Below are 22,115 nucleotides of genomic sequence, written 5' to 3' on the forward strand. Positions count from 1 at the left end.
CCCAGCCCCTGTCAGGGTGTGAGACATAACCAGTTGATCTTTCTCTCTCCTCCTACCTACCTCTCTTCCACTCTCTCTGAAAATCAATGGAAAAAATATCCTCTAGTGAAGATTTAAAAAACATTGAAAAATACCTAAATAAATAAATCTCCAAGTCACCCATATTGAATAGGAATACATAGATGTTTTACACTGTTTTCCCTTCCATCCCACTCCACCTTTCCACTATTTCAAATGTTGATTTCCCTCTTTAAAATGAAGAACCTGCCTCGGTCACCATTTACTCAGAGTGGGAGAAGCTGGAACTTTCACTGGCCTTGGCAGGCCTGGCTACAACTGTGGTTTGGACTCTCTCTTCATCTCTCAAAACCACATCATACTGGGATGGAAAGCATCTAGGGTTGGTCCCATGAGTCTTGGCCAAAAAATTGAGCAATTTCATCTTGGCTGGCTTCAGCATGGGCTCTTGGGTTCCACAGGAATTCATAGCGTGGAGGATCACTGTTGGGCACCTCTCAGTAATCCAGGCATTTTTTCTTCACTGAATCTCTGGTGATGAGCCTTTTGGGTTTCCCAAAGATGAAATACAACATCCCAGAAGATAAGTCCATCATATGTAGCATTTCCCAGATCTCCCCAGTGGTGTTGGTTGCCCTTCATAAAGATCAAACTCAGGATAATTATAGGATGATGATCTTAGGCACACCCTCATCACTTCTCAGCCTTGGATCATAGGTGAGGCCTGATTTATTAACACGGGCATAGCTGTGGCTTGTGGGGTCCACTTCCTCCACATTAATGCCAAAGACCAGCTCCATGTGCTCAAAGGTTTTCCTGAGGATCTCAGGGAAGTCATCCCTGTACTCTTTGATCACAGCATCAATGTCTCCCTTTGTGATGGGCTTATTCATTTGATACTTGTGCAGTAGGAAATTGACTAACAATTTCACTTTTTCATCTAGAGGCCCTAAGGGCAAGCTCTCAGTGTCTGGCAGGGATTGTGAGTGCTTGAATTTTCTATCTCTTCTTGGCTGATGAAGACCTCATCTAATTTGCTTGATGAAGTGGCTCTGATGACAGAAAAAGCAGTGTAGGTACTCTGAGAACCCTGGGGAGTACTGGGTACCCCAGGAATGGAAATCTCCTCTGTAGTGCAGGGGATCAGAGAAGAGCAGGAAGAGAAAGCCTTATTCTCAGTCTTTAGAACCTGTGCAGCCTCCAGGCCCTCAGTCTCACTGTGGGCCTGAAAAGTGTTGCTCATGTGGGAAGCATGGTCTCACCTTTTCACTAGTCATGATGACTTGTATGGGTGGCAGCAGACAGGAGTTTCAGCAGAAGGATGGGCAAAGAGGGCCCACAACCTAAGGAAGAGAGAGAACATATTACTGGTCTCAGCTGGTAAACTTAACCATAACAGCTCTGATGGAGGCTGCCCAACAAGTCTTCTCCCAGGGACTGTGCTTAGGCACTCACAGCTTTCCTGTTCTGTACCACCTGTTCCATAATAACCTGAAGGAAAAGGTGAAGAGGCCCCTCTGGGCACAGCCAGGCATCTCAGACTGAAAAATTATCAGGGCTGACAGTAAGGCAGAATAGGCTGAGGACTATGGGGTCCTTTCTATTCTAAGTTGTGTCATTGCCTCAGCCTTCACTGACGCCTTTTACCTTGACTCCTTGCGTTGATCAGAACATTTCCCTCTTCTGAACTAGGGCTGTCCCCCAAAGACTGAAAATCACTTCTATGAGAACCCTGAATAGGAAATCAGAGAGTGGCTGAGTTAACAGTTTTACCCAGAGCTGTCCAGGTCTAATAGCAGAGGTGCAACCCCTTTGGTCCTGGGCTGTGTATTCCCTTCAGTCCTCATTCAGTGCCCTGATCTTAATCCCTGCAACACCCTAGGTCACTTCTCCTCTGTTAACCTGAGGCCATGCCCCCTTATGTCAGTTTCACTTCTCTGAATCACCCAAAGTGAAAGTCAGACAGCACCTTAGTCTCAAAGCTATTATGGGGCTTCCTAGGGATTATAGCAGGGATGGTGTTCTATGGAGTCAATCCATTCTTAGATGAGTGGTCCCATAATTCCTCAATTAAATCCTCACCTGGATATCTAGGGCCTGGGAATCTTACCTTTGCTGACTTGAGGCCGTGCCCTCAGTTACAAGAAGTGAGGTTTCAGTTACAAGAACTGAAACCTCAGACCAAACTGAGGTCTGAGACTCCAGAGGTGGAACTCAGGGCACCACTTTGTCCACCTCTGCAAGGCCTTCCAAGGCTCTCAGCAGGGGTATTACTCTTTCTCTTTTTTGCTCACAGTCTTCACCTGGACCCATTGCAGGCATAGGACTACTCTCTGTTTAACTTGGACCCCTCCTTATAGCAAGGTCCTCATTTCCTTGATACCCCTTCTCCCACCCAGGAGGAAATGAAGGGGCATCTCAATCTGACAGTTATTACAGACCTCTCAGGGATGAGAGAAGGGCAGGGCTTTTTGGGACCCCTCCTTTGTGGGGTGGGTTGTCCCCTTAGTACCCATTCAGAATCCTTACCTGTACTCCTGGCAGGGCCAGAGACTGCATTTCAGTTTTTGTAACTGCAACCTCAGACCAAAACCCTCACCACTCTCACTCTCTTGAGGAGAAAGGTCACTTCCCGCATCTCATGCCTGGGGCCTCCCAGAGCTGACAGAAGAGGTAGGGCTCTGTGTGATATAGGTGTGATCTTGCATGAGATCCTTACCTGGACACCTATAAGAACTAGGAGTACTCCCTCTGTTTACCTGAGGCCACACTGTTCAGACCAAGGCACTTACCTCCATGAAACCTCCTAGCAGAAAGTCAGAGCCTGTAACATCTGGTCATTGCTGCCCTGAGTTTCTCAGGACTCACAGCTGGGCTGTGGCTATCTATAGTGTGCCCTTTCTTCTGGGGTGAGTGGCCACCTTCACCTCTCATTCAGGGTCCTTGGATCATCTTTTTGATTAATTACTTCCTTGATTAAGGTTCCTTGATTGATTAAGGAAGTAATCCATCTGTGTGTACTTATCAAACTGCAACTGTCATAGAGACTGAGTCTGAATTCCAGGCTAGATTTCAGTTGGGGAAGCTGTAATATAATGCCTGTGTCTAGAACAACTGCTGGACAGTCAGATAAAACATACACACCTTCCCATCAGAGGATTCTTCTGCAGCCAGACTTAAATGCTTTGAAATCTTCTGTTTCAAAAGATTTACTTGCTACAGGGTAGAGACTCATATAAACACATTTTAAAGGTGGTTTTGTATATATCCCTTGAAACAGAGTTGTAAAAGACTGCATAGGCCTACTGCATTGATATATATATATACCGAGTTCTAATTTTAATCATTTGATAAATAATTGAAACAGTAAAGTAGGAAACAACCTTAGAATTTGTCATATTATGGATGGGGAGCCTGGAGCACAGGGAGGTGGTGATTTGTCCAAGATCTCACACTTTGTACCAGAAAAAGATTCACACTGACACCAGTTTTTCCATCCAGGTATGATGACTAGAGCATCAGAGTGAGGGATAGAGTGTTTTGCAAGTGATTTGTTAATAATCAATTAAAATTCTTACTTATCCTAAGCATTTCAAACATATAGTCATAACAAAATTCTCTTTTGACTTATCTTCAAACCCCTCCTTCAACCCCACCACCATATAACCTTATTATAAGTTTATTCTGAATGAATATAAATGTGCTTATGACTATTAAATAAATATAATAATAAAGTACACATTGTTTTCCATTTTCTCCCCTCCCTCAAGTAGTAATGCATCTGGAATCATGTACTATATCAATCTTCAGAGTAGCCCTAAAGAACGGAAACTCAGATAACATTATTTTATTAATATTTTACAGATTGAACATGTTCTTGATAATATTTTATGTATTTGTCTATATTTTCAGATATTACAGGTACTTTCTACACAAATTTGGAACTTTTCTTTATTTTAAAAATTAAATATCATGGATATGGACAACAGTGTGGTGATTGAAGGAATGGAGGGGTATGGGTGGAGGTGGTGGAGGGCATAGAGGGATAAAAGGTGATGGGAAAAATAAAATTAACAACAACAACAACAAGAAGCCACAACACACCAAAAGTAAATAAATGACTAAGGCTATAATTAAAACTCTAATGCATATTTGTCTGAAAATATTGTCCTGCGGTAGCAAGAGTGTTGAGATATAAAATTGTTGTACTAAGTATTGCTTTTGAGAATTAGTTGGTTATTCTTTCCCTGGGTCATGAGAAATATGAGAAACAACTAAGTTAAAAGGTTGAATATTTCTATACTATACCTATCTTCCTATTACAGACTTGTCTTTGCATTTTAGTTCTTGATCTGTAAGGTCAGCCCACAAAGTGCTGTTGATCACAGTGATTAAATGCCAAGTAGCGTATTGTGAAGCACGGGCAAAGCTTAGTCTCAAGTGCAATGTCCAATGAGAGGGTTTTTGTATGCTCTTTGAGAGATTATGCTGTGAAACAATTTCATCGCCTCATCCCTCTTGCCTTGGAATCATTCTATAGCTCTTTAGATTTACTGTTCATTACTTGGATATCTTTGCTGAGACTGGGATATGAGAGTAAGGCAGATTCCGTTTTTACGTCTTTATTTGATTCTTTTTGTCAACTGTTGTGTACTATATTATTAACCTAAAATATATTTTGTTCTTCTGTTTCCTACATGTTTGGGGGCTTTTAGAGAGAGATTATTTGTTGACTATGTAGAATTAATGTCATCTAGAAATGTAAAGCTTGCCTCTTCATTTCATTTAGAATTTGCATTTATACCATACATTATTTTGAAGCAAAAGTACAGTGGGGCCTTGACTTACGAGTGTCCCGACTAACGAGTTTTTTGAGATACCAGCTGTCTCTCGGCCGATTTTTTTGCATTGATTTGACAGAGTAATTTGAGTTAACGAGCTCCTTAATGAGCTCCTTAACGAGCTCGTTTCAGAACGAATTAAACTCGTAAGTCAAGGCCCCACTGTACTTTGAAAAAGGAGGAAAAAAAATGGTGGCCGAAGAGGCAGACCTTTCTTGCACCTAGGGCCAGAGTGGAAATACCACTAAATTGGATAACACTCACCTGGAATTACCAACTGAGGTGCAGCTGAGGAGGAGACATATATCAAGGAAGGACAGAAAACACCTGGAAAATGGTAGAAAGGGCGATGTTGCAAGAGGAGCGGACCCAGCTCCCAGGAGGTGGCAAGCTGGTGGGGGCTGAGACAGACGATGGAGCACTGGACTAGAGGAGGGTCTTTTCCCTCAGAATATAGAGGCCTGGAACCCAGGCTGGGCTCCACAGCCCAGAGCACCAGAGCCTAGACCCGCTGCCCAAGTAACATCCATCTGTGAAAGGTGGCAGGGCTGCTGGCTGTGGCAGTGGAGTCTGGAGCTAGCAGACCAGAGTCAGAAAGAAAGCTGCAGTTTCTTTTTTATTTTGTTTTTTTAAACCCAGAGCACAGGAGTTTTCATTTGCAGCTACTCACCCGAGACTTTGGTGTAGGGAGGGAGATGCGAACTCGAGGTGCCTCAGAAGAGGATTCTGCACAGCTTCTACACAACTGCTGCACAGCAAAAGAAACCATCAACAAATTGAAAAGAGAGTCGACTGCATGGGAGAACATATTTGTCAATGATACATCTGATAAGGGGTTAATTTCCAAAATATATAGGGAACTCATACAACTTAACAAAAGGAAGACAAACAATTCAATTAAGAAACGGGCAAAGGACCTAAATAGATACTTCTCCAAAGTGGACATGAAAGGCGCGCCGCCCGCCTCTCCGGGCGGTGAGGGAGGAGGAGTCTGGCCGCTGGGCTCTGAAATCCCCCCGCCCCCGCCGTAGGGCCTGGCCTCCCCGGAGAGGGTCCGAGTGTCTGGACCGGCTGCGTGGTGGCCGGCAGCGGGCCGAGGGGTGGGGCCGGGCAGCGACCGACCACGGGGGAGGTCATGGGAGCAGAAGGCCTCACCGCCTGGCTCTTTCCTCCCTTCCCCCGTGGTCAGCTCCCCGCTTGCCCGCGCTGGGGCCGGGGGTCCATGCGGCCCTCGGGGCCCGGTTGGGGGGACCGGGGCCTGCGTGGGCCGGCCACCGGGCCCCATGGGGGGGGGCATTGGCTCCCCGGCCCACGGCGGGAGCCCGGCGCGGGCTGCCACCCGCCCGCTGCCCCCCGGACCGGGCCCAGTGCAGCAGCGGCAGCAACGGAGTGGGGCGCGTGCCCTAGCTCGGGGAGGCTGCCATGCTGCGGTGCACCGGCCCCATGGCTGGGCCTGCTCCGAGCGGATGCCGCTCCTCTAGGGCTGGGCCACTCCACCGGCCGCACCCCGTTTGCTGGGCCTGTGCCGCCCAGACACGCTGGAGTCCCAGTCTGCCTGCAGGCCAACTGCGGGTGCTGTGCGGGAGGGCCATCCTGCCTTGTGGTGAGTTCGAGCGGCAGCAGCAGGAGCCGGGCAAGGACTGCGCCCTCCATCTTGCCTTGGGTCCTCCATCTTGGGACAGAGCCATGTGCGCCCTCCATCTTGCCTTGGGTCCTCCATTTTGGGACGGTGCCATGTGCTTCCTCACGGGAAGAAGCCGCTGCTAGCCACACCCAGGATTTCTCTGGACTAACCAATAATAATAAAGGGAAGTGCACGCCATCACTATGACCACATCCTGTACCGACTGGAGCCAGGCCAATCGCTGGGGCCCACAGCCCCCTCCCCTGCCCTCACTCCACCCCCCTTTAAAACCCCCTGTCCCATCAGGCCTTGCTCTCTCAGCCACTGGAGCTTACCGTTGCATCGGTGAGTGTGGCCGGGGAGCCAAACCTAGGTTTGAAATAAATGACTCTTTGCTTTTGCATCAGACTGACTGGCTCCCTGGGGGTCTCTGGAACTTTGAAATCTGGGCACAACAGACATTCAGAAGGCCAAGAGACATATGAAAAAATTCTCAAAGTCACCATTCATCTGAGAGATGCAAATTAAAATGACAATGAGGTATAACCTCATACCTGTCAGAATGTTTACCATCAACAAATCAACAAAGGACAAGTGTTGGTGAGGATGTGGAGAAAAGGGAACCTTAGTACACTGCTGGTGGAAATGCAGACTGGTGCAGACACTATGGAAAATACTATGAAGTTTCCTAAAAAAATTAAAAACGAAACTCCCATTTGACCCAGTGATTACACTTCTAAGAATATATCCCAAGAAACCAGGAACACCAGTCAGAAAGGGTATATGCACCCCTATGTTCACAGTAGCACAATTTATAATAGCTAAGATTTGGAAACAGTCCATGCTCCCATCAGTAGATGAGTGGATGAAAAAAGCTGTGGTACATTTACACAATGGAATACTATGCAGCTGTAAAAAGGAAGGATCTATTATCCTTTAAGATAGCATGGAGGTACCTGGAGATTATTATGCTAAGCAAAATAAGCCAGTCAGAGAAAGATAAGTATCACATGATCTCACTCATATGTGGAATCTAATGAACAAAATAAACTGATTAATAAAATATAACCAAAGACATAGAACCATGGAACAGACTGACAAATTTCAGAGGGAAGGCAGGGGTGAGGGAGTGGGAGGGGAGTGATCAACCCAAAAACTTATATGCATACATGCATAACCCATGGACACAGACAATAGAGTGGTGAAGGCTGGGGAGGGGGGGTGGGTTACCGGTCAAGGGGGTCAGTGGCAAAACCCCCACACAAACAAAGGGAGATCTGTAATACTTTCAACAATAAAGATAAAAACAAGTAAAGCAAAAGTACTTTAAAATGAGTAAAATGCTAAATTACACTAATGCAGGCCTTTTAAATAACACAATAGGCATAATTGTCAATGGCCATGATGTATGTTAAGTCAAAAGTTGAAATAAAAACATTTTCTGTAAATGTAACAAGTGGACTTCCAATAATAGATACTTTTTAAGTCTTGTATTTCTTTAATATTTTATTTCATAAGAGTTTTATATCTACAGAAAAGTTGTGAGGCTAGTACAGAGACATTCCATATATTTATACTATATACACTTCACTCTATTGTTAATATCTTCCATTAGTGTGGCATATTTGTCACAATTAATGAACCAATATTGCTGCATTAATATTTACAAGCCATACTTTTTCCAGATTTCCTTAGTTTTTATCTAATGTTCTTTGTCTATTTCCAGGATTCCAATTGGGCTACCATGTTAGATTTAGTCACCATGTCTCCTTAGACTCTTCACTAGCTGTGGTAGTTTCTTTTTTTTTTTTAATTTGAATTTTTTTCTTTATTGATTAAGGTATTACATATGTGTACTTATCCCCCAACCCCCCCTCATGCCCTCAGCCCCATGGTGTCGGTGTCCATTGGTTATGCTTATATGCATGTATACAAGTTCTTTGGTTGATCTCTCTCCCTTACCCCCACCCTTCCCTGCCTTCCTGTTTTTGACAACTTTGATAGTTTTTAGGAGTACTTACTTATTAAGAATTTTTATAATGTCCCTCAATTGAAATTTGTCTGATGTTTCTTAGCATATTTTTTAACTTTTTAAAGAGTCAGCATTTTAATTTCATTGTTTTTCTCTATTGTTTTATCATTTTCAATTTTGTTGATTTCTGCTCTAATATTTATTTCATTTATTCTCCTTGCTTAAAGTTTAATTTGCTCTTCTTTCTTTTGTTTCCTAAGGGGGAAACTTACATTATTGATTTTAGATCTTTCTTCTGTTCTTATATGCATTTTATGGTATAAATTTTTCTATGTATTGTTTTAGCTGTAGCTAATTCATGATACTTTAAAATCTCTCTTAACATTTCTTCTTTGACTCATGGTTTAATTAGAAGTACATTATTTAATTTCCAAATATTTTGTGATTCTCCAGCTATCTTTCTGTTCTTTATTTCTAGTATAATTTGATTGTGATCTAAAAGCAGATTTTGTAGATTTATATTATTTTAAATTTGTTAAGATGTGTTTTATGACCCAAAATATGGTCTATCTTGGTGACTCCCATGTAAACTTGAAAAGAATGTATATTCTGCTGTTTTAGGATGGAGTGTTCCATAACTGACAATCAGAGAAAGTTGATTAATAGTGTTGTTCAGGTTATCTATAGCCTTAATAATATTCTGCCTGAATGATCTATAAATTACTGACAGAAGCATGTTGAAGTCTCCAAGAATAATAGTAAATTTCTCCATTTGTCCTTTCCTTTCTATCAGTTTTTTCCTCATGAATTTTGATGCTCTGTATTTAGGTACATACACATTAATGACAGTTATGTCTTCTTGATGAATTGACTCCTTTACCATTATATAAATTTTATCCTTGATAATTTTTCTTATTCTGATGTTTGCTTATCTGACATTAATATACTACTCCAGCTTTCTTTTGATTAATGTTATCATGGTATCTTTATCTCTTTATATTTAACTTCTTTGAGTCTTTAAATTGAATTTCTTATAGTCATATAGTTGGTCTAGTTTTTCTATACACTCTGACAATCTGTTTTTAGTTGGCATGTTCAGACCACTCACATGTAAAGTATTCTTTAAATAGTTGGATTAATATCTACCATCTATGTAACTGATTTCTATTTAAGTTTCTACTGTTTCTGTTTTCTTATTATTTTCTGCCTTCTCTGATTTAATTAAGCATTTTATTGATTCCTTTTTATATTTTCTCTCAGCGTATTATTTATACTTCTTTTTCAAAAATTTCAGTGCTTATCCTAGGTTTAAAATACATTTTTAAAATTAATCTTAGTTCATTTCAGATAACACTGTACTGTTTCACACGTAGTATTCCAAGTGTCATAACAGAATATTCTCAATTCCTTGTGACCTTAAATTTATTTATTTTATTACCTGTATGCTTTAATCATCCAATACAGTGTTGCTATTAATATTTTAAAGACACAATTATATTTTAGGTGGATTAATAATAAGAAAAATAAAATATTTTATTTTATCTTCAATTATTTCTTATCAGACTCTTTTTTTCCCAGTGAAAATTAAAACTTCTGATATAGACGCGGAGGCCGGGACGGAAGTGCGGGCAGAGGTGCCGGAGCCGGAGCCGGAGCCGATCTGGGGCCCAGGGCTGTGGGGCCGCTGGGTGTGGCCGCTCAGAGTGGCCATGATGGCGACTCCGTGGGGAGGCCTCCCGCGTCTTGGCTCCTTGCTCAGCCTGTCCTGCCTGGCGCTGGTGGTGCTGCTGCTGGTGCGGAAGGCCAACGCCGCCAAGAATTCGGAGGGTGTTCGGTGTAAATGTATTTGTCCTCCCTATAAAGATATTCCTGGACATATTTATAATAGGAACATATCCCAAAAAGATTGCGATTGCCTTCATGTTGTGGAGCTCATGTCTGTGAGGGAGCCTGACATAGAAGCATACTGACTGCGCTGTGAATGCAAACATGAGGAAAGAAGCTCTGTAACAATCAAGGTTACCATTATAATTTACCTGTCCATTTTGGGTCTTCTACTTCTGTACACGGTGTACCTTACTCTGGTTGAGCCCATACTGAAGAGACGCCTGTTTGGACACTCACAATTAATACAGAGCGATGACAATGCTGGGGATCACCAGTCATTTGCAAATGCCCACAATGTGCTGGCCCGCTCCCGCAGTCGAGCCAATGTGCTGAACAAGGTAGAGTATGCCCAGCAGCGCTGGAAGCTTCAAGTTCAAGAGCAGCGGAAGTCTGCCTTTGACCGTCATGTTGTCCTCAGCTAATTGAGAATAAAATTCAAGGTAACTAGAAAGCAACAATGCAGGCAACTGAAAAAAACTGACTGATTTTTCCTGGGTTTTGTTTTAACACCCTGTTGATTTCACCAACTCTTGCTGGAAAATTCAAAACCCGAAACAGAAATGTGCTTGGAATTTTTTTCTTGTTAACATATTAATAGAGACACTTTTTAAAGCACACACCAAGTCGCCAATAAACCTTATCCTATTTGTGACAAAAAAAAAAACTTCTGATATATATATATCATATATTATATGTTATTTATTAAACCTAAAGATCTTACTGTCAGGGCAGGTTTACTGGCAATTATTTCTCATTTTTTCCCTTATAAAGTCTTTATTTCTCCTTCAGTGTTTTTAAAAAATTCTTTATTGTTTAAAGTATTACATATGAATCCTTTTTCCTTCATTGACCTCTCCCCACTTGTTTCCACCCCCTCCCCCCTGTCACATGCCCTCATCCCATCCACTGACTGTGTCCATGGGTTACGCTTATATGCATGCATACAAGTCCTTTGGTTGATCTCTCCTCCCCACCCACTACCCTCCCCCATGCCCCCTGAAATTGGATGGTCTGTTCCATGCTTCTATGTCTCTGGATCTATTTTAGTTCATCAGTTTATGTTGTTCATTATATTCCACAAATGAGTGAGATCATGTGATATTTATCTTTCCCCGACTGATTTATTTCACTCAGCATAACACTCTCCGGTTCAATCCACACTGTTGCAAATGGTAAGAGTCCCTTCTGTTTTTATAGCAGCTTAGTATTCCATTGTGTAGATGTACCACAGTTTTCTAATCCACTCATCTGCTGATGGGCACTTAGGCTGTTTCCGAATCTTAGCTATTGTAAATTGTGCTGCTATGAACATAGGGGTGCATATACCCTTTCTGACTGGTGTTCCTGGTTTCTTGGGATATATTCCTAGAAGTGGGATCACTGGGTCAAGTGGAAGTTCCATTTTTAATTTTTTTAGGAAACTTCATAGTATTTTCCATAGTGTCTGCACCAGTCGGCATTCCCACCAGCAGTGCACAAGGGTTCCTTTTACTCCGCATCCTCGCCAGCACTTGTCTTTTGTTGATTTGTTGATGATAGCCATTCTGACAGGTGTGAGATGGTACCTCATAATTGTTTTGATTTGCATCTCTCGGATGATTAGTGACTTTGAGCATGTTTTCATATGTCTATTGGCCTTCTGTATGTCCTCTTTCCTAAGGGGTCTATTTAGGTCCTTTGCCCATTTTTAGATTGGATTGTTTATCTTCCTTTTGTTAAGTTGTATGAGTTCCCTATAAATGTTGGAGATTAAACCCTTATTGGTGATAACATTGGCAAATATGTTCTCCCATGCAGCGGGCTTTCTTGTTTTGTTGATGATTTCTTCACTGGATGTAGAATTCTAGATTGGAGGAAGTTTTTTCCAACACTTAAATACTTCATACCACTCTCTTATTGCTACATGTTTTCTGACAAGAAGTTCACACTGTAATTCATCTCATTATTTCTCTATAAATAAGGTATTTTCTTTTCCTGACTTCCTTCCAGATTTTTTCATTGCCTTTGTTTATGTGCAGATTAAATATACTATTTCTAGATATAGCTTTTACAAAATTTACGTTGGTTAGTGTTCTCTGATATTCCTGAATCTGTGATGTATCTGTCATTAATTTGGAAAGCTCTTCGCAATTATTACTTCAAATGTTTTCTCTGCTCAATTCTCTCTTTCTTCTTCTGGTATTATAATTACATATATGTTACATTTTTTTATATTGTTCCACAGTTCTTGGATATTCTGTTCTGCTTTTTCTTTATTTTTTTTTATTTTTTTTTTGCATTTCGCTTTGGAAAGTTTCTATTGACCTATCTTCAAGTTTTTCTTCAGATGTGTTGCATTTACTAATGAGCCAGTCAAGGCACTTCTGTTTCTGTTTGTATTTTTTTTTTATTTTTTATTTCTAGAATTTCTTTGATTATTTCTTAGAGTTTCTATATCTCTGTTTACAATACACACTTACAATACACACTTGTTATATACTTTACCCACTAAAGACCTATTACTCATGGTTATATTAAATTATTTGTCTGATATTCCACATCTGTCTCATATCTGAGTATAGTTTTGATGTTTGCTTTGTCTCTTTAGACTATTTATTTATTGCCTTCTGGTAAGCTTTGTACTTTTTTTGTTGTTGAAAGGTAGCTGTATTGAATAATAAAATTAGGGTAAATAGTCTTTAAGTGTGAGGATTTATTTTAACCTTAATAAGAGGTGGGCTGTGTTAAATGTTTATTGTAGCTATAGGTACTAGAATCTTCAAAATCCTCTCATGTCCTTATTTTTATTTCCCATCTTAGCTTTGGAGCTTCTCAGAGAGTTTCTTTTTTTTTTTTTAAATATGTTTGTATTTATTTTAGAGAGAGAGGGAGAGGGATAGATATATAGAAACATAGATGAGAAAGAAACATTGATCAGCTACCTCTTGTATGCCCCATACTTGGGATCAAGCCTGCAACCAGGGCATGTATCCTGACCAGGAATCAAACCGGGGACCTCTTGGTTCATGAGTCACTGCTCAACCATTGAGCCACACTGGCCAGGCAAGTCTTGTTTCTTGCATCTTTTTTAGTTTTTACCCATTGTTATATAGATTGGAGCTTTGTTGGTTTGGCTGTAGGATATGAGGGATAGGACGCATTCTACAACTTTCTGATTAAGTTTCAGTCTTTTATAGGGTCTGTGTCTCAGTTCTGTGGCCTTTACAAATGCTTTGGTCCCTCCAGTGGCATATTTTCCTTCTTTCCTGCTACTCCTTTCCTAGACTGCAACATTCCTAATCTATTTCCTTAAAACCCTGTGCTCTGATTATTATCTCTCTCTCATCCCTTTAAGTGAGAAGCCAGGAAAGCTGTAGGAGATGATTGCGGAGAAATTCCCCTTCCCATCCAGGATAAGATTTCCGAATTATGTTCTGGTGAAGTATTTTACCCTGGAGAGTAGACCTATGTTACAAGAAGGTCATAAGAGTGTTTAGTAATGGTTACTTTCCAGCCCCCCCCCCCCCCCGGCTGCCCTGCACCATGCCAGAGCCAGGAGGGATCTATACTAATAAAAGGGTAATATGCTAATTAGACTGGCTAGACCGGATGTCATTCCAGAAGTCCTTCCTGACCAAGTCAGGTGTGTGGCCGGCCTACAAACCACCCATGGCCCCTCACCCAAGCTGGCCCTACCTCCCAGCAAGGACCCCCCACCCTGATCAGGGGCCCCCTTCAGGGCAGGCCAGCTAGCCCCTACCTGTGCACCAGGCCTCTATCTTATATAATAAAAGGGTAATATGCAAATTAACCCTAACAGCAGAACGACCAGAACAACCACTGGACCAGTCACTATGAGGTACACTGACCAGCTCTTGGTCCCTTTCCCCAGCCGGAAGGCTCCAATTGCCTGAAGGCCACCCATGGCAGGGGCAGAACCAGCAAGTTATGTGGTAACAGCTGACCTCTCAGTCCCTTCCTGTGGCCATCAGGCACTGATCACTTGATGGTGAATGGGGAGCTGGGGGTAGGTGGTGATGGGGGGCAAGGCCATCTGCAGGCAGCTGGGGAAGATGTCCCTTTCACAGGCCAGGCCTAGGGACCATACCCATGCACAAATTTCATGTGCCAGGCCTCTAATATATATATAATTTGACTCTTTACCCTAAGAACATAATGGGGTTCCTAGAGGGAAAATTCATTATTGTACAAGCAAATATTGGCAGCTCTGTCACTCTGCATGTGTCTGTCTTTCCAGAATTCAGAGTAGCATTTTTAAAAGGTAAAACTAAAACACTCAGGAAACCTGAAATTAAAGACTCTGCTTCAACAGACAAGAGAAAAGATGAAGAAAGATGTTTTGAAATTCTACTTGAGGTTCTCTTTGTGGAGCCCAATCACTTTAAAAGACAGGAAAGATGAAATTCAGAGAGAGCCCTGTTTCTCCAAGTTAATATCTCCTGTATCCTTTAGTTAGGCAAGTCAAATATTTATTCTCCCATAACTTTCTCAAGATTCCCTACTGACCTTTATTACTGTTTACCAGCATAGATCAATTAGATCCAACTGTTCATCAGACATGGATTTACCTGGTGAAAACACAGAAATGTCCAGATTGGACTCTTTAGGTATAAAAGAAGAGTTAACAATCTGAATGAATTGTTGGAGAATTGGGGTTCTTCTAATAAAGAAAAAGGGTTTAATAAAAGCTTTGTTTGCTTTCAAATAGAAGCAGGGGCTACCAAATATGTGCAGTCTATAGAACTGTTAGGTATTCTGCTTGCATTTATTTTTCTTACCTTTCATATTTTATACAACCTAGTTCCAGTTCTGCTTCTGATTTTAACAAGAAAATTGCAAACTTGTTCCCAGTGTGCTTTAAACACATTTCAATACAAGTTGTAAGTGGCTCTTCTTCCTAGACTTCACTCTTTTCTGGTCCAAGGTTGTGGTTTTGCTGTGAATAGTTTCAAGGGGTTTCACAAAAGCCCTATTAACCCAAGTTTCTGTGTTTAATATCAATCTAGCTCTCTGAAAGATTTTACTTTTCATTTTACATTCGATTACATTTGTGTAAGAGTTCTTTTTAAGTAAAAGATGTCTGACTAACCTGTACTTAAAAGTGAGTTGGGATTCACTACAAAGCAGTGACAGTACAAAATGCTGCAGAGGATGTAGGCCAACAGGAACCCTTATTCATTGCTAGTGGGAATTCAAACTAGTATAGCCTCTTTAGCAGACTGCAGGGTGGTTTCCTACAATACTAAACATATTCTTACCATGAGACCCAGCGGTCACACTCCTTGGTATTTACCCAAATGAGTTGAACATTTATATCTACACTAAAACTTGCACATGGATGTTTATAGAAGATTTATTCATAATTGCTAAAACTTGGAAGCAACCAAGATGTCCTTCAGTAGGTGGTGGATGAATAAACTATGTGGTATATCAGATAATGCAATATGATGTTATTCAGTGCTAAGAAGAAAGAATCTATGGAGGAAACTTAAATGCATATTACTAGGTGAAAGATGATAATCTGAAAAGGCTACATACTATATGATTCCAACTATATGACATTCTGGAAAAGGCTAAACTATGGGGGATGGTAGTCAGGTAAGCAAAGATAGTACAACAAGAGCATACAATGGAGTAAAGACAGTCTTTTCAATAAATGGTGTTGGGAAAATTGGACAGATACATGCAAAAAAATATGAAACTAGACCACCAACTTACACCATACACAAGGATAAGAATGGATAAAAGACTTAAATGTAAGTCCTGAAACCATAAAATCTTATAAGAAACCATAGGCAGCAAAATCTCAGACATATCTGGTAGCAATATATTTAAGGATATATTTCCTAGGGCAAAGAAAACTAAGGAAAAAATAAACAAATGGGACTACATCAAAATAAAAATCTTCTGCACAGCAAAAGAAACCATCAACAAAATGAAAAGAGAGCCCACTGTATGGGAGAACATATTTGTCAATGATGCATCTGATAAGCAGTTAATTTCTAAAATTTTTAAGGAACTCATATAACTTAACAAAAGGAAGACAAACAATTTAATTAAAAAAATGAGCAAAGGACCTAAATAGACACTTCTCCAAAGTGATTATACAGATGGCCAAGAGACATATGAAAAAATGTTCAGTCACTAATCATCAGAGAGATGCAAATTAAAACAACAATTAGGTATCACCTCACACCTGTCAGAATAAATGACAAGTGTTGGTGAAGATGTGAAGTAAAGGGAACCCTATTACACCACTGGTGAGGATGCAGACTGGAGCACCCACTATGAAAAACAGTATGGAGTTTCCTCAAAAAAATAAAATATGGAACTCCCATTTCACCCAGTGATCCCACTTTTAGGAATATATCCGAAACACCTACCAGAAAGAATGTATGAACACCTAGGTTCATAGCAACACAATCTATAATAGCTAAGATCTGGAAACAGCCCAAGTAGACGAGTGGCTAAAAAAGCTGTGGTACATTTACACCATGGAATACTATTCAGCTGTAAAAAATAAGGATCTATTACCCTTTGAGACAGCATGGAGAGATCTAAAGTATTATGCTAAGGGAAATAAACCAGTCAGAGAAAGACAAATATCACATAATCTCACTCATATGTGGAATCTAATGAACAAAATAAACTGATGAACAAAATAGATCCAGAGACATAGAAGCATAGAAAAAATGCTGGAATCTCAGAGCAAAGGTGTGGGTGGGTGGGAAGAAATAAACCAAAGAATTTATATTCATATATAATAAATGGACTAAGACAATAGTGTGGTGAAGGCCTGGGAGGGAGGCGGGTTTGAGGTAGAGGGGCTCAATAGGAAAAAGGGGGGATATCTATAATATTTTCAATAATAAATATAAATTTAAGAAAACAAAGTATAAGACAATCTACTGGATGGATGAAAGAAATATTACTAATTTTATCTATTTTTATCTAATCTTTTATTTTTTTTTAATTGCTTAAAGTATTACAAAGGGTATTACATATGTGTCTTTTTTTTTCCCCCGCCCTTGACTATCCCCTGGCCTCCCCCACCCCCCAGCGTCCCATGTCCTTATTTTTGTATCTTTCAGTTCAGAAGTACATGCATTTCATTTATAAAGGAATGCATAGAGAGTGGACATTATGTTAAAAATGTTACTGAATGTGCATTCAAAATGATTTGGAGACTATGTGATATTCTATTTTATTAAAATGTTTTAGCCAAATAAAATTTTAAAAAAAATTAAAACGTTCTTCAGAGACATCATGTGGAAGCTTCATAAGTTCATTCTATGAACATCCAGTGTCCTCCTGAAAAATGAGGTTGTTTCAGACTTTTCAAAATAACTGACAATATAATAATCACCTTTGAACATATAACTGTGGGTGTAAATGAATATTACTTTAGAATGAGTACCTAGAAATGGAATTGTAGTGTCAAATGGACTTCATGTTTATAACTTTAAATATATATGTCCAATTTCCGTCTGCCAATATGCTATGAATTTAAAACTCCATCTAGTACTTGAAAGAGCTTGGCTTGTTACAACAACTTAAAACTTAATTAAACATTTTAAATTATATTTTTCTCAACATTCAAATAGCTATACTTTTTTCTGTATACGAGTAATGCATATTTACGGAAAACATTCAGAAAGTTCAACTCTAAAGAGAAAACAATCATCCTTCCATATTTTTCCTTTTCTTTGAGCACAAACATACGTATATACTGTTTAAGCAGGAACAGAGGAAAAGAGAAATAAGAGGGCATTGAAGACACACCAATGGAGTAAAAAAGAGGGTCTTACTTAGAACAAAGTTTTATTTAAAATATAAGAAAAGGTATTTTATTAAAAAAATAAAATTTTCTTTACATATAATTTTATATAAAATATATTTATATATCAAAATTTATATAAGGCAGTTTTATATAAAGAAATATAAAAGAGGGAAATATAAATAAAATTTCTATATTCAGCACTGGCCAGTGGCTCATTAGTTTGGAGCATCATCTAGTACACCAAAATGTTGCAGGTTCGATCCCTGGTTGTGGGAGGAAACCAATTAATGTTTCCCTCTCACATCAGTCTCTCTCTCTCTCTCTCTCTCTCTCTCTCTCTCTCTCTCTCTCTCTCTCTGTCTCCCCCTTCTTCTCTCTCCAAAAATCAGTAAACATATCCTTGGATGAGGATGAAATATTTCTATATTCATATATAGAAATGCTAGAGGCCCAGTGCATGAAATTCGTGCACTGTGGGGGGAGGGTGTTCCTCAACCCAGCCTGCACACTCTCCAATCTGGGACCCCTCTGGGATAAGGAGGGTTCCCACATACAGTCAGACATCCCTCTCACAATCCAGGACTGCTGGCTCTCAACTACTCGTCTGCCTGCCTGCCTGATCACTCCCCTGCCAGCCTGATTGCTCCCAACAGCCCTCCCCTGCTGGCCCAATTGCCCTCAACTGCCCTCCCCTACCAGCCTGATCACCCCCAACTGCCCTCCCCTACCGGCCCGATTGCCCCCAACTGCCCTCCCCTGCCAGCCCGATTGCCCCCAACTGCCCTTCCCTGCCAGCCCGATTGCCCCCAACTGCCCTCCGTTGCTGGCTTGATTTCGCCCCCAATTGCCCTCCTCTGCTGGCCTGGTCACCTCCAACTACCTTCCCTCCCTTACAGGCCCAATTGCCCCCAACTGCCCTCCCCTGCCGGCCATCTTGTGGCAAGCCATCTTGTGAACACATGGGGCCATCTTGTGATGGTCAATTTGCATATTACCTATTTATTATATGGGATATCTATTTAGTTACATAAGGGTCAGGATAAATAGAGGCATTTTATTTTATTTATTGTTTTTCCATTATTGAATAAGATATTACAAATATGTCTTTATCCCCCCAATGTCCCCTCATGCCCCCAATCCTGCCCTCACCCTCACCACCTATTGTCCACATCCATCACTTATGCTTATATGCATGCATACAAGTCCTTTGGTTGATCTCTCCCCCTCACCACCCACCCTCCCCTGCTTTCCCTCCGAGTTTTGAGCATCTGATCAATGCTTCTCTGTCTCTACATCTGTTTTTGTTCATCGGTTTACGTTGTTCATTATAATCCACAAATGAGTGAGAGCATGTGATATTTATCTTTCTCTGACTGACTTATTTCACTTAGCATAACGCTCTCCAGCTCCATTCATGCTGTTGCAAATGGTAGGAGTTCCTTCCTTTTTACAGCTGCATAGTATTCCATTGTGTAGATGTGCCAAAGATTTTTAATCCACTCATCTGCTGATGGGCACTTAGGCTGATTCCAAATCTTAGCTATTGTAAATTGTGCTGCTATGAACATAGGGATGCACATATCCTTTCTGACTGGTGTTTCTGGTTTCTTGGGATATATTCCTAGAAGTGGGATCACTGGGTCAAATGGAAGTTCCATTTTTAGTTTTTTGAGGAAACTCCATACTGTTCTCCACAGTGGCTGCACCAGTTTGCATTCCCACCAGCAGTGAACAAGGGTTCCTCTTTCTCTGCATCCTCTCCAGCATTTGTCATTTGTTGATTTGTTGATGATAGCCATTCTGATAGGTGTGAGATGGTACCTCATTGTCGTTTTGATTTGCATGTCTCAGATGATTAGTGACTTTGAGCATGTTCTCATATGTCTCGCAGCGTTATGTATGTCCTCTTTCAAAAAGTGTCTATTTAGGTCTGTTGCCCATTTTTTGATTGGGTTGTTTATCTTCCTTTTGATAAGTTGTATGAGTTCCCTATAAATGTTGGAGATTAAACCTTTATCGGAGATATCATTGGCAAATATGTTCTCCCATGCAGTGGGTTTTCTTGTTGTTTTGTTGATGGTTTCTTTTGCTGTGCAGAAGCTTTTTATTTTGATATAGTTCCATTTGTTTATTTTCCCTTTAGTTTCCATCGCCCTAGGAGCTGTGTCAGTGAAGAAATTCCTTTGGCATATATCTGAGATTTGGCTACCTGTGAATTCCTCTAATAATCTTATGGTTTCCTGTCTTACGTTTAAGTCCTTTATCCATTTTGAGTTTATTTTTGTGTATGGTGTAAGTTAGTGGTCTAATTTAATTTTTTTTGCATGTGTCTGACCACATTTCCCAGCACCATTTATTGAAGAGACTGTCTTGACTCCATTGTATGTTCTTGCCTCCTTTGTCAAATATTAGTTGAGTATAGTGATTTGGGTCGATTTCTGGGTTCTCTATTCTGTTCCATTGGTCTATAAGTCTGTTCTTGTGCCAGTACCAGGCAGTTTTGAGAACAGTGGCTTTGTAATACAGCTTGATATCTGGTATTGAGATCCCTCCTACTTTGTTCTTCTTTCTGAGAATCGCAGCAGCTATTTGTTTTTTTTGTTTGTTTGTTTGTTTGTTTTTTTATTCCAGATGAATTTTTGGAGTGTTCTTTCTAGATCTGTGAAATATGTTGTTGGTATTTCAATGGGGAGTGCATTGAATTTATAGATTGCTTTGGGTAGTATGGACATTTTGATGGTGTTGATTCTACCAATCCATGAACACGGTATGTTCTTCCATCTGTTTATGTCTTCCTCTATCTCTTTTTTTAATGTCCTGTAGTTTTCTGGGTAGAGGTCTTTTACCTCCTTGGTTAAATTTATTCCAAGGTATCTTAATTTTTTTGGTGCAATGGTAAATGGGATTGTTTTTTTTAATTTCTCTTTCTTTAAGTTCACTGTTGGCATATAAAAATGCCATAGACTTCTTGCCATTAATTTTGTATGAATGCCAAATTCCTTTATTACATCTAATAATTTTTTGATGGAGTCTTTAGGGTTTTCTAAGTACAATATCATGTCATCTGTGAATAATGACAATTTTACTTCTTCTTTTCCAATCTTGATGCCTTTTATTTCTTCTTCTTGTCTTATCACTTTGGCTAGCAATTCCAGTACTATGTAGAACAGGAGTGGTGAAAGTGGGCATCCCTGTCTTGTTCCTGTTCTTAAGGAAAATGGTTTTAGTTTTTCCCCATTGAGTATGGTGTTGGCTGTAGGTTTTTCATATAAGGCTTTTATTATGTTGAGGTATGATCCCTCTATTCCCACTTTGCTGAGCGTTTTTATCAGAAAAGAGTGTTGGACTTTGTCAAATGCCTTTTCTGCATCAATCAATATGATTATGTGATTTTTGTCTCTCAACTTGTTTATGTGATGTATCATGTTTATTGATTTGTGGATATTGTACCAGCATTGCATTCCTGGAATAAATCCCACCTGGTCATGGTGTATGATCTTTCTAATGTAATGCTGGATCCGGTTTGCTAGAATTTTGTTGAGGATTTTATCATCTATGTTCATCAGGGATATTGGCCTGTAATTCTCTTTCTTTGTGGTGTCTTTATCTGGTTTGGGATTAGGGTAATGCTGGCTTCATAGAAAGAGCTTGGAAGTGTGCCTTCCTCTTGAATTTTTTGGAATAGTCTGAGAAGGATTGGCTTTAGTTCTTCTTTGAATGTTCGGTAAAACTCCCATGGAAGCCATCTAGTCCAGGGCTTTTGTTTGCTGGAAGCTTTTTGATTACTGTTTCAATTTCATCAGTAGTGATTGGCTTATTCAGGTTTTTTCATTCTTCCTGGTTGAGTTTTGGAAGCTTATATTTTTCTAGGAATGTGTCCATTTCATCAAGGTTGTCCAGTTTGTTGGAGTAGAGTTGTTCGTAGTATTTTTTGACAATCCTTTGTATATCAGTAGGGTCAGTTGTTACTTCATCTCTTTCATTTGTGATTTT

General features: G+C 40.3%; 2 pseudogenes; one reads left to right on the forward strand and one right to left on the reverse strand.

The window, feature by feature from the left end:
- Nucleotides 1-280: 280 nt before the first annotated feature.
- LOC118653551 lies at nt 281-1,261 on the reverse strand (annotated as a pseudogene).
- Nucleotides 1,262-10,167: 8,906 nt separating this feature from the next.
- LOC118654090 lies at nt 10,168-10,892 on the forward strand (annotated as a pseudogene).
- Nucleotides 10,893-22,115: the final 11,223 nt, after the last annotated feature.

This window comes from Myotis myotis, unplaced genomic scaffold (genome assembly GCF_014108235.1).
Source record: "Myotis myotis isolate mMyoMyo1 unplaced genomic scaffold, mMyoMyo1.p scaffold_m19_p_4, whole genome shotgun sequence".
NCBI classification, from domain to species: Eukaryota; Metazoa; Chordata; class Mammalia; order Chiroptera; family Vespertilionidae; genus Myotis; species Myotis myotis.